Source organism: Moschus berezovskii, chromosome 2, assembly GCF_049115385.1.
Source record: "Moschus berezovskii isolate FMDL1 chromosome 2, NW_MosBer_1.0, whole genome shotgun sequence".
Taxonomy (NCBI): Eukaryota; Metazoa; Chordata; class Mammalia; order Artiodactyla; family Moschidae; genus Moschus; species Moschus berezovskii.
The window spans coordinates 140052144-140069418 of NC_142461.1; positions in this window are offsets into that span (position 1 = coordinate 140052144).

Genomic DNA, 17275 nt, shown 5'->3' on the forward strand with positions numbered 1-17275 from the left:
TTGGCCCAGCTGCAGTTTGCTCATCCTGTCTTCCTATTCTGGGCCACCCTTCCCTTTTCCATCCCCTGCTACATTTCACTGTCAGGGCACCGACCATGACACCCTTTCTCCGGGTTCAACCACAGCAGGGTCGAAGGGCTGCAGCCTTTCAGCTTCCCCTCTGCTGGCACCTTCACCACACAGGACAGGGTCTGTGTGCACCCTGCTTGTTTACTGCAGCTGGAGACCACAGGCGGTGTGTTTGCTCATGTGCTCACCCCTTTCGCTTCGGGCCAGGTTTGGGGGGTACTGGAGGAGCCCACCACAAGGCGCCCTGGAGGTGGGGCATCAAGGCCCGGACAGAAGGATCGGTTCTTCCAAAATTGCTGGGGATGGGGGATGGGGCAATTTCAGGGCCTCCTCCTCCTGACACTTGGGAGTCTGTTCTTTGTTTTACTTTGCGTGTTTGTCAGAGGCTTCCCCTTTTTCTGTGAGCACTTTCTGAGCCCCCTTCCGCTGTCCCTAGACCCTAGGAGAAAGCCTGGCGAAGGCGGGGACAAACTTGGGGCTGAAATCAAACAGATCATTTACTCTCTGTATATCTTTGGTCGAATTATTAACTCGTCCACACTTCGGTTTCCTTTCCAGGAACAGGCCAGAAACTCCTAGCTCCTGGGACACCCCAGAGGATGAAAGAAGGTGACCAGTTGACCGCCCATCCCCAGTCCTGGCACCAGCACACAAAGAAAGCAATGCCTTCTCTCTGTCCTCCCAAATGTCAGGCCCCAGAGTTTCCTCCCTTATGATACCCGGCCCCCCACCCTACCCCCGCCCAGGAGAGGTATTCAGCTCAACTCAGTGTCAGGAGACATGGGGGCAGGTGAGGGAAATTGACGGTGATTTTCCACTAGCTGTTCAGCACTGTGCTGGATATTTTAGGCATTGCTAGATCTTTCAGGCATTATTTCGTTATTAGGCAGAAAGCACACAAAAATCGGTAATGACTCAGGCCTGCCTTGAACTTTCCTGCCTTCTGTGTGGCAGATTTCAGAGACTCAGGCCCTGGATTTCTCGTCCTCTGAGCCTGGCCACTGGGTGAGACCTGGTCCCCACTTTCCCTTTGCTGGCTGGCCCTGCAGGCCAGCACACAGACCCCTTTTCAAAGTTTCACAGACAGACTGACAAAGGAAGTAACACAAGTTTCAGAATCTCACAGGGCTCTGTGACTGCAGTCTGGATTCTGCCCCCTTTTAAGAGCTGGTTCTGAGACACCCCTTGACCTCTTGCCTGTTGCAGCCATGCCTGGGGCTGGGGGTCTGCAGTCTCCTGTTTCTTTTCCAACCTGCCCCCAACTCACCCCTGGCCGCAGAGTGTTCAGACCACAGAGAGAGGGACCTTAGGACCTCCTGAGGCATTTGTGAGGAAATCCCCTTGGGGAATTTTCTCAAAATGGGATTTGGAAATTCTGCACCTTAGTCACTCTGGACAGAGGCAGCTCTGGGCAGTGACAAGAGAGGGGGGACAGGGATTTAGATCTGGGCTCTGGCCCCAGTTCAGCTCCAGTCCTCTTTGTGAGATGGTGGCAGACCTCTGCCCTTTGAGGCCCTCCATTTCCTCATCTAGGAAGTGGAGGTTTGACAGTATTGTTCCTGAGGCTGTTCTCGGTTGAAAGATACAAAACTAGAGGATTTGTGGTATTCCGGAGGAGAGTTGGGGGTACGTGTGCTATTGCCCCTAAAATCGATTCACATCACTTCTCCTGCAGCTAAGGCTGAGGGGTTATCTTATCATCTCTCCTTCCTTCCCGTCCAAGGGAAGGGACTCACCAAGGCCCGGGACTCACCTTACTCCCTAGCTCATGAAGTCCTTGTGTGGGCAGTACTGGTCGGTCCTTTCACCTCACTCCCTCCGTCACTCCTTCCCTTTCTCCACCCCCCACATCCCCCACCCCCGCCACCTTTCCATTCATTTCTACGTCTGTGACATGTAAAATTCTTCGGGGCTTCCCTGGTGGCTCAGTGGTTAAGAATCCACCTGCCAATGCAGGAAACACGGGTTCAATCCCTGGTTCAGGAAGATCCCACATTCTGTGTGACCACTAAGCCTTTGCGCCACAACTACTGAGCCTGTGCCCTACAGCCCAGGAGCCACAACTACTGAGCCCATGTGCCACAACTATTGAAGCCCGCACGCCCTAGGGCCTGTGCTCCACAACAAGGGAAGCCACCGCAATGAGAAGCCTGTGCACTGCACCTTGAGGGCAGCTCCCGCCTGTGCAACTAGAGAAAAAAAGCCCTCACGGCAATGAAAATCCAGCACAGCCAAATAGAAATAAAATAATAAAAAATAGAATTCTTTGTTTATTAATGTAGAAAACAACTTAAGCAGGAGGGTATTGTACTGGGGGAGATGCTGAGTAGTTCACAGAGTGGACAGAGCATTGGAGAACCTGACTTGGAAAAAGGGCAAGTGAGAAACCAGGGCATCTGGGCGGCAGTGCTACTGGACAGTCTCATCAGGGTACCACTGTTGAAACAAATATACCCCAACCATGTTTCCTATCCACGTCTCAATCTATTAAAGATTCATAGTCCTAGGGGAGGGAGGGTAAACAGCCAAGCTGGTGTCATTTTCTTGCTTCTTCTCTGGGAGAGGATAGAACTCTGCGATTTACAGTACCACTGAGACTGTAGAGCCTGGAGGAGAAATAAGTCCACAAAAGGATATCAAGATGATATTTGGAAGGGAGAATGGATACTGTGTAAGGAAGTTAAAAAACAAACACAGAAACATATTAAACCAATACTCCGCCCAACCATCCACCCATTAATCTCTCCATCTGTCCGTTTATCTATCTATACTTTCGGCCAACCCAGAAACACGCTTAAACAAAAAAAAAGCCAAAACCTTTTATTTTGTATTGGGGTATGGTGCTGGAGAAGACTCTTGAGAGTCCCTTGGACTGCAAGGAGATCCAACTATTCCATCTGAAAGGAGATCAGTTCTGGGTGTTCATTGGAAGCACTGATGCTAAAGCTGAAACTCCAATACTTTGGCCACCTCTTGCGACGAGTTGACTCACTGGAAAAGACTCTGATGCGGGGAGTGATTGGGGGCAGGAGGAGACGGGGACGACAGAGAGTGACATGGCTGGATGGCATCACCCACTCGATGGACATGAGTTTGAGTGAACTCTGGGAGTTGGTGGACAGGGAGGCCTGGCATGCTGTGATTCATGGGGTCGCAAAGAGTCGGACACGACTGAGCGACTGAACTGAACTGAACTGAACTGATAGCTGATTAACAATGTTGTAACAGTTTCTGGTGAACGGTGAAGGGACTAGGCATACATATACATGTATCCCTTCTTCCTCAAACTCCCCTCCCATCCAGGCTGCTGCAAAACAGTGAGCAGAGTTCCCTGTGCTAGAGCAGTAGGTCCTTGTTGGTTATCTATTTTAAATATAGCAGAAGAAACACACTAAAAAAGCCTTTTTTTTTTTTTTTTTGGTCTGTGTGGCATGTAGGATCCTAGTTCCCCGACCAGGGATGGAACCTGTGCCCTCTTCATTGGAAGAGTGGAGTCTTAAACACCGGATCACCAGGGAAGTCCCTGAAGAAACACATTTTTATTCAGCACCGCTGGCTCAGATGGTAAAGCGTCTGCCTGCAATGCGGGAGACCCAGGTTCGATCCCTGGGTTGGGAAGATCCCCTGGAAAAGGAAATGGCAACCCGCTCCAGTACTCTTGCCTGGAAAATTCCACGGACTGAGGAGCCTGGTAGGCTACAGTCCATGGGGTCGCAAAGAGTAAGACACGACTGAGAGACTTCACTTTCACTTTCGTGTTCCAGAGGCCATACCAGGCACTTGATAGACTGCAAACGTATCCCTCAGAAATATCACAAGAATCTTCTTGGATTTACATACAAAGGATGTATTAATGGAGCTGAAACAAAGATGAGGACCCAGAGAAAGGAATTCATGTCTAGCCACGCACTGGAGGGCCTCTAACAACATTTCTAGGGACAGAGTGACTCGCTTTGCATGCGGGCAGACAAGGGATGGATTTGTGGACGTGTATTGCAGGAGATTGCTCACCACAAGTGCACAACAGGATGTGGCCAGGATTTAACCTCTGAATCCTAGGCTCTGCCTCTAGTCTCTTTACCTCTCTAGCAGTAAGGAAGTCATAGTTCCTTTTTAACAGCTCTCAAACGGGGACTGTGAATATAAGAATCCCTGCCCGGTATAACTCAGAGAAGTTCTGTGAAGTGGGGTGAGTTAGTGGGTGTGAGGTACTTTCCAAGTACAAAGACAGAGAACTATTTTTGCCGTGCTTATTTCTGTCTCCAGAATGGCTAATGAGAACACTCCTGGCTCACGTGTCCCTCTCACTTCTTTCCAGTCCTCACTGCCTTCCACCTAGCGGTCACCACGGAGAGAGTCTGGTGAGGTTTTTGGTTCTTTAGGCTGGTGGATGAATGTCCAGGATAATCACTGCTACTCCCCTTGGATCTGTGAATAGTCAGGGCTCTGTGGGCCCCATGCTGGTTGGAAACAGTCCCTGGGTGAGTGTCTGTGTGTGTGTGAACAGATCCCGGTTTCTTGTAGAAGTGAATACAGTGACTCAGAAAGCCCTGAAATACGTGGGTGGCTCAGCTTTCAGTTCACAGTAGAAAGGAGCTGGTTCTCCAAGTTTTTGCTAAGTCAGCACAAGAGATCAGAGCTGAGATCAGAGGGTGAAACAGATATTGTCTGGAAATTGCCCCATGCTTACAGGACCCAGGCCATGACCCTGGGTGAAGCTTGTCAATTCCCAGTGCCTGTTTTGTCATCTGTAAAATGGGTGGCTTGCCTGTTGGTGGTGTTGCTTAATCTTTGTCACTTGTCCTAGGATGAATGTCTGTCCAGGCACAGGCCCCCAGCTCATCTCTTGCAGCTAACGGTCATTCCTCATATGGAAAGCACTCTCTGCACTGCCTTTCATTGCTGGTGGTCTACACACACTGCCACCTCTCTGGAGGGTTGCTTGGCAAAATTCATTCAAATTTTCAAAGCGCATACTGTATTTAATAAGCACTAGCAATTCTACTTCTAGGAATTGATCTTACATTCATATGCACACGTGCACAAACTAATATTTACAAAATAGTCATGGTCTGTAACAATGAACGCTGCAGACAGCCTCATTGTCCATCAGGAAGGGGCTGACTGGGGCTTCCCCAATGACTCAGTGGTAAAGAATCTGCCTATTGACATGCAGGAGCTGCAGGCGATGTTTGTTCGATTCCTGGGTCAACAAGAACCCCTGGAAGAGGGCATGGCAATCCACTCCGGTATTCTTGCCTGGAGAATTCCATGGACAGAAGAGCCTGGTGGGCTACAGTCCATAGGTTTGCGAAGAGTTGAAAACAACTGAAGGGCCTGAGCATGCAAGGGGCTGATTAATCTGGTGCTTCCATATAATGGAATTTTAGGCCGCTACTAAAAAGAATGATGTAGTTCTTTATGTGCAGTTATGAAATGATCTCCAAGATACAAGAGGCAAGAAACAGAGTAGCTTTTGAAGTGTGCTTCATGTGTGTGACAAAAGAAAACTCATCCATGCTTGTATATGTACAGATTCTCTTCTGGAGGCTCGTGGGAAACTAGTAATAATTACCTTCCCTTCCTATCAGAAAGGGCAATGCAAAGGAGGCCTGGGGGCATGGGTAAGAGGGGCAGTGCTTTTTTTCTTTTAAGCTTTCAGACACTTCAAACATGAGTTTAGGGACTTCCCTGGCAGTCCAGTGGTAAAGACTCCAAGCTCTTAATGCAAGGGGTACCGGGTTCAATCCATGGTAGGGGAACTAAGACCCTACATACTGCATGGCAGAGCCCAAAAGAAAAAGGTGAGTTTATTTAGGACAAAAGTATACTTTGAAACATTGACATGAGTCCTTCTTTTTTAATTTGTTATTATTATTATTACTGTTTTACTTTTTGGCCACACTGCACAGCATGTGGGCTCTTAACTCCCTGACCAGGGGTTGAACCCAGGCTCCTGGCATTGGAAACACGGAGTATTAACCACTGGAGCACCAGGGAAGCCCCAGCATGTATCATTTTAAACAGTATAACCATTCAAAATTATTATAGTATTTATTTTCAGTTTCTGGTTAAAAAAAAAAAAATTACCTTTTTTACATGACTCCTTCACCAAACTTGCTTGATTTTTTTTCTAAAATTTTAATTTTATATTGGGGTACCATTTTGCTGACAAACGTCTGTATAGTCAAAGCGATGGTTTCTCCAGTAGTTATTTATGGATTTGAGAGTTGTACCATAAAGAAGGCTGAATGTCTAAGAATTGATGCTTTTGAACTGTGGTGTTGGAGAAGACTCTTGAGAGTCCCTTGGATTGCAAGGAAATCAAACTAGTCAATCCTAACGAAAAGCAGCCCTGAATATTCACTGGAAGGACTGACGCTGAAGCTGAAGCTCCAATACTTTGGCCACCTGATGCGAAGAACTGACTCATTGGAAAAGACCCTGATGCTGGGAAAGATTGAAGGCAGGAGGAGAAGGGGACGACAGAGGATGAGATGGTTGGATGGCATCAATGGACATGAGTTTGAGCAAGCTCCAGGAGAGAGTGAAGGACAGGGAAGCCTACTGTGCTGCAGTCGCAAAGAGAAGGACATGACTTAGCGACTGAACAACAGTTGATTAACGATGTTGTGTTTCATGTGTTCAAGAAAGTGATTCAGTTAATTATATACATGTATCTGTTCTTTTTCAAAATCTTTTCCCATTTAGGTTATTACAGAATATAGAGCAGAGTTCCCTGTCCTTGTTGATTATCTATTTTAAACGTAATAGTGTGTGTATGTCAATCCTGAACTCCCAACTTATTCCTCCCCACCAGAGGGATGCTATTTCTGTATCTTCAGAATTTAGTATCATGTGGATTTTCTGTCAGTTTATAAACAGTCATCTGGCAGGAAGTGCCCAGGAGTCCCTTGGCATTTCAGGCTCGGTCTTAGAGTCTCTTTGATCTCTAAGTCCAGTGAGGGACCCAGGTCTCACGGGGGTGGGACAACTCACCCAGAGGCTCATCCTTGCTGCAGTCTTTCACCCAATCCCTCGTCCCACCAGCTGCATTGGCTTTTGGAATCGTGCTTTGGCCCCAAAACACAGCCTTCTGTGCCTTCCCCTAGAAGAAGAATGATGTCTGAACCCTGGGAAAGGAGGGATGGATTACTATCTCCTCTGATAGAGGGTGTTGTGTAGTGGAAACTGCACCGGCTTTGCAGTTGCACAAGCTTAGTTTCCAATTCCAGCTTCTGCTGCCGAAGCTGTGAAAGTTCAAGAAACTGCCGTGATCTTGCTAGACGGTCTGCTCATCTGTAAAACGGGCTGACTGCTACTGGGTCCTGGGACTGGAAAGACGAGAGGAGGTCATTGTGTACAGTGCCTGGCACACAGCAGCTGCTCCGCGAATAGCTGCAGCTGCGCCCATGGTCACTGAAGTCAGGGTGGCCTCTTCTCACGAGGGAGGGAAGAAAGAGTGGTGGTTGGAATTGAGGGCCCCCTGAGCTTGGCCCCTTGCTGGGTAGAGGTGAAAGGGCATGGTGCCTGCCTGCCAGGAATGCTCAGTGATTAAGTAGTCTGAGAGAACCTCAAGTCTGCAGCCGCCTCTCTGTGGCTCTGACGTCTGGAGATGGTGTGGTCGGCCCCAAGGTGACTGTTTGCAGGACGGGACTTGCCCTGGTGTTCATGGTGGTGACTCTGGTCAAGGAAGAGCCTGACTCAGGAAGAAGCAGGAGTGCTGGAAGCTGCTCTGGGAGGCTGGCATGACCCCGGCATCAGCGGTTCTTATTTCCTGGCTCCACACGTGACTCTGCAGCACACTGGCCTTTCCTGCCACTTGGAAATTGTTTTTAAAATGGGGTTTTCCTCCCAGCTACAGAAACATCCACGCCTTCAAGGCGGGGGCAGTGGTGGAGGGCACAGAGTTTCGAGTAAGGCCCGCCTGGCTTGGAGTCCTTGCCTGGATGTTGATTCACTCATTGGCTGTGTTCTTTAACTTTTCAGAGCCTCAGTTTCCTTGTCTGTGAAATGGGGATAATAATGCTGCCTACTTTTCACTGTGAGGATGCACAGAAATGTGTGAGGCAGTACAAAAATGTTGTCTCAGGATAGCTGGTTAAAGCTGAGCTGATTGGTCTAAAATGAGGGCAAAAATCTTCTTAGGGAGGGAATTACTGTTGGGTTTGGGGAAAAGGTGCATAATGGGCATGTCTGATTAAAAAGGGGAGACTCCCTGCCTTACCCCACCCTTCCTCTGTTGTCTAGAGAGGGCTAATTTTTCTGCAAAAGAAAGAAACAGGTTTGAGAGTTTTTCATGGTCAGTGTTAGAGCTGGTGTGGAGTCGTGAGGGAGAAGAAGGGAGATGCCCAAGAGTCCCAGGTCTCGGGAAGAAAGTCAGGCCAGGAAGAGATTAATATTTTTCTGTCAGGAAATGGCCAGTGGGGTTTAAAAATAAATTTATCTAGCTAGGTAGCTATTTATTTATTTTTGGCTGTGTTGGGTCTTTCTTGCTGTACCCGGGCTTTCTCTAGCTGAGGTGAGCAGGGGCCACTCTTCATTGAGGTGCGGGGCTTCAGTAGTTGGAGCTTAGTTGCCACATGGTGTTTAGTTGCCCGTGGCACGTGACGTCTTCTGGAACCAGGGATCAAACACGTGTTCCCTACATTGGCAGGCAGATTCTTAACCGGTGGACTACCAGAGAAGTCTCTGGCCAGTGGATTTTTAAAGCAGGGATTTTTACGGCTAATATCTCATTTTATTATTTATTTATTTTTAAATTTATTTATTTGGCTGTGCTGAGTCTTAGTTACAGCACGCAGGCTCTTCAATCTTTATTGCAGCATATGGGATCTGTAGTTGCTGCAACGAAACTCTTAGTTGCAGCATATGAACTCTTAGTTGTGGCATGTGGAATCTAGTTCCCTGACCAGGGATTGAACCAGGATCAGACACCCTGTACTGGGAGCACAGAGTCCTAGCCACTGGACTGCCAGGGAAGACCCTAATACCTAATTTTAAGTTCTCACCCAAATTATTCTGTGCTACATTCAGAACCTATCTTATGCCCAAATTTCCAGTAAACATCTGTTAACACCCAATAACTCACAGAGGGGTTACTTTGGGGAGATGAGGGCCCTGCGTGTGAAGGAAGAAAGAATTCAGTGGAAGCTGGGAACTGGAGAGGAGAGGTGGCAGGACCCAGCCCCAGCCTTCGGTTCTCACGAGGGCATGTGGATGGGCTGAGCTTCCTGACAGCTTGCAGACGCTGAGATGCCGGAGAGAACCAGTTTTGGGGATATTTTGGTGAGGCTCCAGATGACCCCAGAGCAGGACCTGCCAGGTGGGTGGCTTAAAAAGGAGGGAGGACACGCTGAGACTCAGGTCGAGGAGAACGGGGTGGGGCAGAGGCTGCAAGTGAGGGGCCAGGGGCTCTGGCCACCACGCCCAGTGAGCAGACTGAGAGTCCCCGGAGCTCAGAGCAAGGTGAGGTGACACCTCCTCAGGCAGAAACCGGAACCCGCAGGGTGAGAGTCACACCCCTCACCCCCAGCCAGGGCCTCCAGGCCACTTCAGTGCCCCTTGCATCCCCAGGCCCTCTTGGAGAGGGTTTCCCATCGTCCATCCTTGAGGATGGGATCCAGTGTGGGATCAGTTCCCGAGAACAAAGAGAACATCCGTCTTTGGGGGTGTAGCTAAGTGGTGACATGTCCGTTTTTTACACTGCCGCATGATGCACGGTAAAGGATCACCCCGCTGTCGCAGATGAGAGACACTCTCCAGCCACAAAACCACCCTCTTGGGTTGCAGACACACAGGCTGCTCTCCGGCCTCAGTGCTGCAGATACTCAGAGCATCTGTCTCTGCAAAGCCCTGCTGGTGCGGCTGAGAGCACAAGGGACCCTCCTTTTTCTGTCATGTAGCTGTCCTGTGACTTGTAGCTTCAGTCTCTTAAAAAAAAAAAAAGAAAGAAAGAAAACAACAAAACTTTTTATTTATGTGACTGGGCCAAGTCTTATTTGGGGCACATGGAATCTTCGATCTTTGCTGTGGCGTGTGGGGTCTAGTTCCCTGACTTGGGATTAAATCTGGGCCCCCTGCATTGGCAGTGTGGAGTCTCAGCCATTGGACTACCAGGGAAGTCGCCTTCAGTCCTCTTTATGAGGCTTAATTTCCCTCCCAGGGACCAGGTAGAAAAGGCTCAGAGAGTAGGATGTGGAATGGTTTTGTTAAAAAATTAGAAAGAAAAGAAATGGAAAGTATGGAGGTTGAGTCACAGGGCAGTGGGGCTAGACCCAGGCCACCAGGACATCAGGTGGGTAGATTTTCTCTTTACTGTTCTGTTGAACTTGTCCTTTCTCCCTTTCTGTTAAATAGGGAATAATTTAAACAATTCTTCCCCTATGGCTTTGGCAAGATTCTCTGAGATAACATAAAGGATTGAATAGGATTTAGCACAGATGGACATGAGTTTGTGTGAACTCTGGGAGTTGGTGATGGACAGGGAGGCCTGGCGTGCTGTGATTCATGGGGTTGCGGAGTCGGACTCGACTGAGCGACTGAACTGAACTGAAGCACTCAGTACAGACCAGCCGATATGGTCTTGCTTATTCTCGCCTCCCCTTTGTACTTTTGGTCTCTCTCTCTCTCTTTTCGTTCTCTCTTGCCTCCATTTTTCCACCAGTGATAAGGTGAGTGGAAGCATCATTCAGAATCCCAATAGTAGAACAGACATGTGGACACAGGGGGACGGGAAGGATGAGACGAATTGAGAGATTTGGATCGGCATATGCACACTCCCATGTGTACGATAGATAGCGAGTGGGAAGCTGCTGTATTGCACAGGGAGCTCACCTCAGTGCTGATGAGCTGGAGGGGTGAGATGGGGGTGCTGGGAGGCAGGTTTACGAGGAAAGGGATATGTGTGTCCAGCTGATGCCCTTTGCTGTATAGCAGAAAATGACTCAACATTGTAAAGCATCTATACTCCAATAAAAGACTTAAAAATGAGAAGAGAAAAAAAAGGCATAAAGCACACCTAGAATAAACATCAAATGCTTATCATAAAAAAAGAAAAAAGAATCTCTATTGTGAGGAAAGGGGAACTTTCCTGTTAGGAGTGAGGATCTGGCTCCTGGTAATTAGGGATCGTCAAGATCCCAGGTTTTGGGCCCAGGCCAAAGCAGTGTGAACTTGCTACTTCCCTCAGCTCCTTGAAAGCCAGTTCCACCACTTACTAGCTGTTTGACCCTGGGCAAAGGGGTGAACTTAATCAAGCCTGTTTCCTTATTGGTAACATGGGGCTGATCCTGTGCAGGACACGCTGGGGCTGGGATAGTTGATCGGCATGTTCCATGTCATGGGCCCAGCTGAATGTGTAAGGCAGGTGCTCCAGATAAGTAGCTGCTTAAGCTAAGATGATGAAACTCTACTGCTCAGGCCAACAACCTGGGAGTCGTCGTCCTTGACTTTTCATTCTCACACACTTCTTTGAGCCTGGCGTGAGTCCATGAGGTTTGGAAGAGTTGGATGTGACTTGGCTACTGAGCAACAACAACTTCCCTGGGAGATGATTCCAGGAGTTTCCAGGAGGCACACAAAGAAATGGAGCATAAAAAGTAAGAATGCCCCTGCAGGTTTCTTTACTGAGCAGATTGCTATTGTAAATGGGCTTCCCTGGTAGCTCAGCGGTAAAGAATCTGCCTGCCAAGGCAAGAGACTGTAGGTTCGATCCCTGAGTTGGGAAGATCCCCTGGAGAAGGAAATGGCAACCCACTCCAGTGTTCTTGCCTGAAGAATCCCATGGACAGAGGAGCCTGGTGGGCTACCATCCACGGGGTCACACAGAGTTGGACATGACTGAGCAACTAAACAACAGCAAACCATCATAATGGGGCACTTTGGACTCAAAGTCTTCTTTGAGGACCCTGGCACATGGTGTGGAGGGAGAAGCTGAATGATTTGCCCACCAGCGTGGGTCTATCATTGATCAAGGGCTCTTCAGGATGACTTCCCCAGCATTCCCATCTTGCTGGGGGTGGGCCCTGGGGCAGGGAGGCAGCGGCTTGCTGTAGAGGGCCAGCCAGTGGTCGTGGGGCCTGGATTAAAAGGATGAGCTGGACCAGAAAGATTTCTCTGCTGTGGCCTTGGAGATGGAGAAAAAGTGGGGGCACAGGACCTTCCTCAGCTAGTAGGCGTGGACATTGAGCTGGGCGTGTAGATGCTATGACTATGGCCCATAGAGACAGGCATTGATCGGTCCCTCTGGGAGCCTTGGCATCAGACAGACACAGATTTGAATTTTGGCTTGGTCACTGACTAGCTGGGTGTGTTGGAGCAAGTTGCTTGAATTCTGAATTCTCCATGGTTTTCTCGTATGCCCTATGGCTAAAATCCCTGCCCTGCAGGGTAGATATTAGGATTAAGAGACATAAAGGATGCTGGGCGTCAGAAGAATTGATGCTTTTGAACTGTGGTGTTGGAGAAGACTCTTGAGAGTCTCTTGGGCTGCAAGGAAATCAAAGCAGTCAATCGTAAAGGAAATCAGTCCTGAATATTCATTGGAGGAACTGATGCTGAAGCTGGAACTCCAATACTTTGGCCACCTGATGCAAAGAAATGACTCATTGGAAAAGACCTTGATGCTGGGAAAGATTGAAGGTGGGAGGAGAAGGCGACGACAGAGGATGAGATGGTTAGATGACCTCACCAACTCGGTGGACATGAGTTTGAGTAAACTTCGGGAGCTGCTGATGGACAGGGAGGCCTGGTGTGTTGCAGTCCATGAGGTCTCAAAGAGTCGGACATGACTGAGCAACTGAACTGAACTGTCAGGTACCTGACACAGAACAAGATGGTCACTGAGTGTGATTTTCCTTTTCATTTCCCACTGCCCCACCCCTTGCTTCTTGGAGCTGGGCTGTGACAGGGTTGTGGGTCACAAGTGGGTTTGAGAATGGAGGCTTCTTAGGAAGAACTGAGGAGGACTCCAGCTAGAAAAGGGGAAGTGGAGGCATGCTCATGACTCAGAATTTCTATTTCAGGCTCCCAGGCAGGATTGGGAGGACAGTTCCCCAGCCATTGTGAGATATAAGCAGACAAGAACGAGCGAGGCCAGGGCTGGCTAGGCAGTGGGGGGTTTTCTGAGCTTGGGCCCTTCCCTTCCCCCTCCTCTCCCCTGGGGGGTGAGGGTGGGATGGTGGTCCTGGCAGGGACTCTGCTTTGTAGTAAGGCAAGAAAGGAGGTGGGGGAAGCACCCTGTCAGTTATGCAGCCAGGAGCCTCAGGCTGCTCTGTGAGCCCAAGAGGGAGACAGCTAGCTATCCAACTGTGGTCCACCCTCAGGATGAAGGGGCAAGGGCATCTGTGGGCAGACAAAAGTCTCAGGGAAGCCAGGGTGGGAGCACCTCCAGTGGACCCCTCCCTTGTAGGTCTCCATGCTGGAGACACAGGGTAACAAGAATGAGGGGAAATGATGCAAGTAAAACGCAAACACAGAAAACATTCAGATCATTAAAACGGATCCAAGTAATGCAGAAGCACCTAGAGCTGTGGCTGGAATCTAAGTTATAGACTCAGGTTTATAGGAAAGAGAACTTTACCACTATAACCTGGTCTGAAATGTATTTTTATCCTGCCCTGTTGCTGGCCTGGTGAGAAGCTTTGATGTCACCTTTCTGGGGGGTGTTCCAGGCATTGGGGCCCCCATTTGGTGACCTGTCACCACTAGTTATTGCTGAGCCTTCCTCCCTGGGGTTAGTGTGGACTGGGGGGTGTGGTGGTGTTCCGATAGTCTGGGGCTCGCTTGAGGACACAGAGACCTTCCCCAGGACTTGGGCCTTCTGTCTGAATGTTCTTCACAGCCCTTCTTCTTTGGGGTCTCCCCTGTGTCGGCCTAAAGAAAAAGACACAGTGTGTGAGCTGTGGCTTCGGGTTTCCTTCAGGGACTGGCTGAGGACTGCAGCCCGGGAGCCAGCCTCTCAGTCGCTCTGCAGAGTTGCTCTAAGGAAGTGTGTGGGGGGAGCCAGGGTGTGTGCGACTATCGGCTGAGGGTTATGAGCAGTCAAGCAAACACCTTGGTGAAAGGGCACCACTAGTCACGGAGCACAGCTGTCTCAGGTGAAAGGTGTCAGTGACGTTCAGTGCATGGGAAGAGGTGAGAATCCGGGTCATTCAAGTTCTTCCTGAGATAAGCAACTGAGGGGTCTGCTTCTCTGAGGCCCAGAGTGTCTCATCTTGTTGTGGTCTTCTCTTTTTTCCTTTATAAATTATGAAAGTATGATAACACATTTACAGGAGGCTTGGAAAACACAGAGCAAGGTTATATATAATTCCACTATGCATTACAGTTTCTGTATTTATTTTTAAGTTTAAATTATGAAACTTTAATAACGCATTTACAGCAGTCTTGGAAAATACAGAACAAGGTTACATATAGTTCCACTATATATTACAATTATTTTTTAAGTAGATAAATTAAGATTTCTCTTTAAGTTGGAGTTTCAATGTCAAACTCTCAAAAATTAATAGGATGAAAAGATAGAAAGGTAGAAGGATATGGTAGACCTGAGAAGCACTATGAACCAATTCACATAGTTAAGTTTATACAATTTCCACACAATATCAGAATACAAATTCTAGTCAAGTCCCCGTAGTCTATAAGCCAGGAGACACTGGAACATATACAGGGACATAAAACAAGGTGCAAAAATTTAATGGTCTGCAGGTACAGAAACCATGGAGTCTGTCCTCTTATCACTGAAGAATTATGTTAGAAATCAATATCAAAAGATATTTGAAAATAACCCACATGTTTTCAAGTACACTGTGATGTTTACCAAGAGAGATCTTTGACTTAGCCTTTGAAAGCCTCAATAAAGATGAAAGACTGAAGAAACACAGAGGCTGATTGCAGAGAAGAAAGTGCTTAAATGAGAAATTAATGTCAAAATGGAAAATTAATATCAACGATACTTAAAAAAACCCATGTATTTTGAAATTAAATGTCCACTTTTAAATGACGGGTGTGTCCAAGAAGACATGACAGGGAAAATTAGAAGTGTCTGTACATCCTGTTGTGGGCTTCATTTCCCCTCAGAGCGTGCCGTCGGCAGCTTCTGCAGCAGGTTATGACCTAACCTTCGTAAAGCCGGGTGCTGAGCAATGCTCTTGTTTATCTGTCTTGACACCTGCTTCCCGGCAGTGGTGCTGGGATGCGAGGTTGCACCTGCCTCCCTCCAGCCCAAACCAAGACTCCCTCTCTTTCTTTTCTTGGCCATGCCGAAGTGCAGGATCTTAGTTCCTTGATCAGGTCAAACCCGGGGCCCTAGCAATGAAAGTCCAGAATCCTAACCACCGGGTCAGCAGGAAATTCCAACCCCATCTTTTTTTTTTTTTCCTTCTAAATGAGTGTTTCATTATCTTTCTTTCTTTTTTTTTTCAATTGAGGTGCAGTTGATTTACAATATTGTGTTAATTTCTGCTGAACAGCAAAGTGACTCTGTTATACACATGCATACATTTAAAAAATACCCTTTTCCTTTAAGGTTTATTCCAGGAGATTGGATACAGTTCCCTGTGCTATCCAGTAGGACCTTGTTGTTTATCCATTCTATTCTTTTTGGCTGTGCCACAGGGCATGTGGGATCTTAGTTCCCTGACTGGGGACAGAACACTCGCTCCCTGCAGTGGAAATCTTAACCACTGGACCACTAGGGAAGTCCCTGTTTATCTGTTCTAAAGGTAATAGTTTGCACCTACTAACCCTGGATTCTCAGCAGAACTCTCTTTTTTTTGTCCTGGAAGAAATCCTCCCTCTTTAATAATTCTGGTGAAGACATGAAGGAAATGCACTTTGAATCTTCTTTTATTCTTTGTGCAGAGGGCGTCGGCTTTTAGAACACAAGCCAGAGACCTCCAGTTTTGCTCTCTGCCCTGCATCAACTCTCCCCTGCAAGGGCTGCAGGAGCCCTCAGGGAAGGGAAGAGGGGACAGAAATAGGAAAATATCCCTAAATATCCTGACAGGGAGTAAAATGTGGCAGTCTGTTTTCCAACAGTGCTCCCTTCTCCCTGTTCACTCCTAGAGCAATGTGTCCTGCATTTGCATGTGTGTGGATTTGGTAGCCTGGGTTAGTCCTTAAGAGGGTCATGCCCCTCTACAGCCAGGAGCATTTCCCCATCTCCTCCCCATTCCCTGTTTCCCATTTTAAAATGCCATGTAGATTACAGTTTAGAATATGCTACACCTAGAGTAGAGCCAGACAGTTTGGTGACGTCAGCTCCCTCTGCAATACCAGCTGCCCTTCGCCTGGTAGATACCCAGTTCCCAAGAGCATAGTACAGAACTGCTATCTCTGCTTTACCGTTCCCCCAGCTCCCTATTAAAAAAATTATTGAAGGGCTTCCCTGGTGGCTCAGTGGTGGGGAATCTGCCTGCCAATACAGGAGACACAGCTTCGGTCCCTGGTTCGGGAAGATCCCACATGCTGCAGAGCCGCTAAGCCTGTGCACCCTAACTCCTGAGCCTGTGCTCCAGGGCCTGGGAACCACAACCACTGAAGTCCATGCGTTCTGTAGCCTGTGCTCCAAAACAAGAGAGGCCACTGAAATGAGAAGCCCGTGCTCTGCAACGAGAGAGTGGCCCCTGCTCATCACAGCTAGAGAAAAGTCCAAGCAGTGACAAAGAACCGGCACAGCCAAAAAACGAAATAAAAAACTTAAAAGGAATTATTGAGGTGTGGCTTTGCATAGAGCTAAGTGTGTGCCTCTTACAGCTTGATGAATTTTGGCACATGGATATGTGTGAGTAGTCATCACCCAGACCCAGATAAAGAACATTGTCAGCTCCTCAGAAGTTTCTCTCTTGTTCACTCTCTTTTTTCGCCTTGCCAAAAGGCTTGTGGAATCTTAATTCCTTGAACAGGGATTGAACGCTGGCCACTGGGAGTGGAAGTGCAGAGTCCTAACCACTGGACCACCAGGGACTTCCCTCCCTCACATTTCTTTCTTTCTTTTCTTTTTTTTTTTTTTTTTGCAGTGAATCCCCTAAAAGTAACCACTATTTGATATCTATGACTGTTTTTTTTTTTAAGACTTTTTGGAAGTGGATCATTTTTTAAAAGTCTTTGTTGAATTTGTTACAACATTGTCTCTGTTTTGGTTTTCTAGCCTCAAGACATGTGGGATCTTAGGTCCCCCTACCAGGGATCAGACCTGCACCCCCTG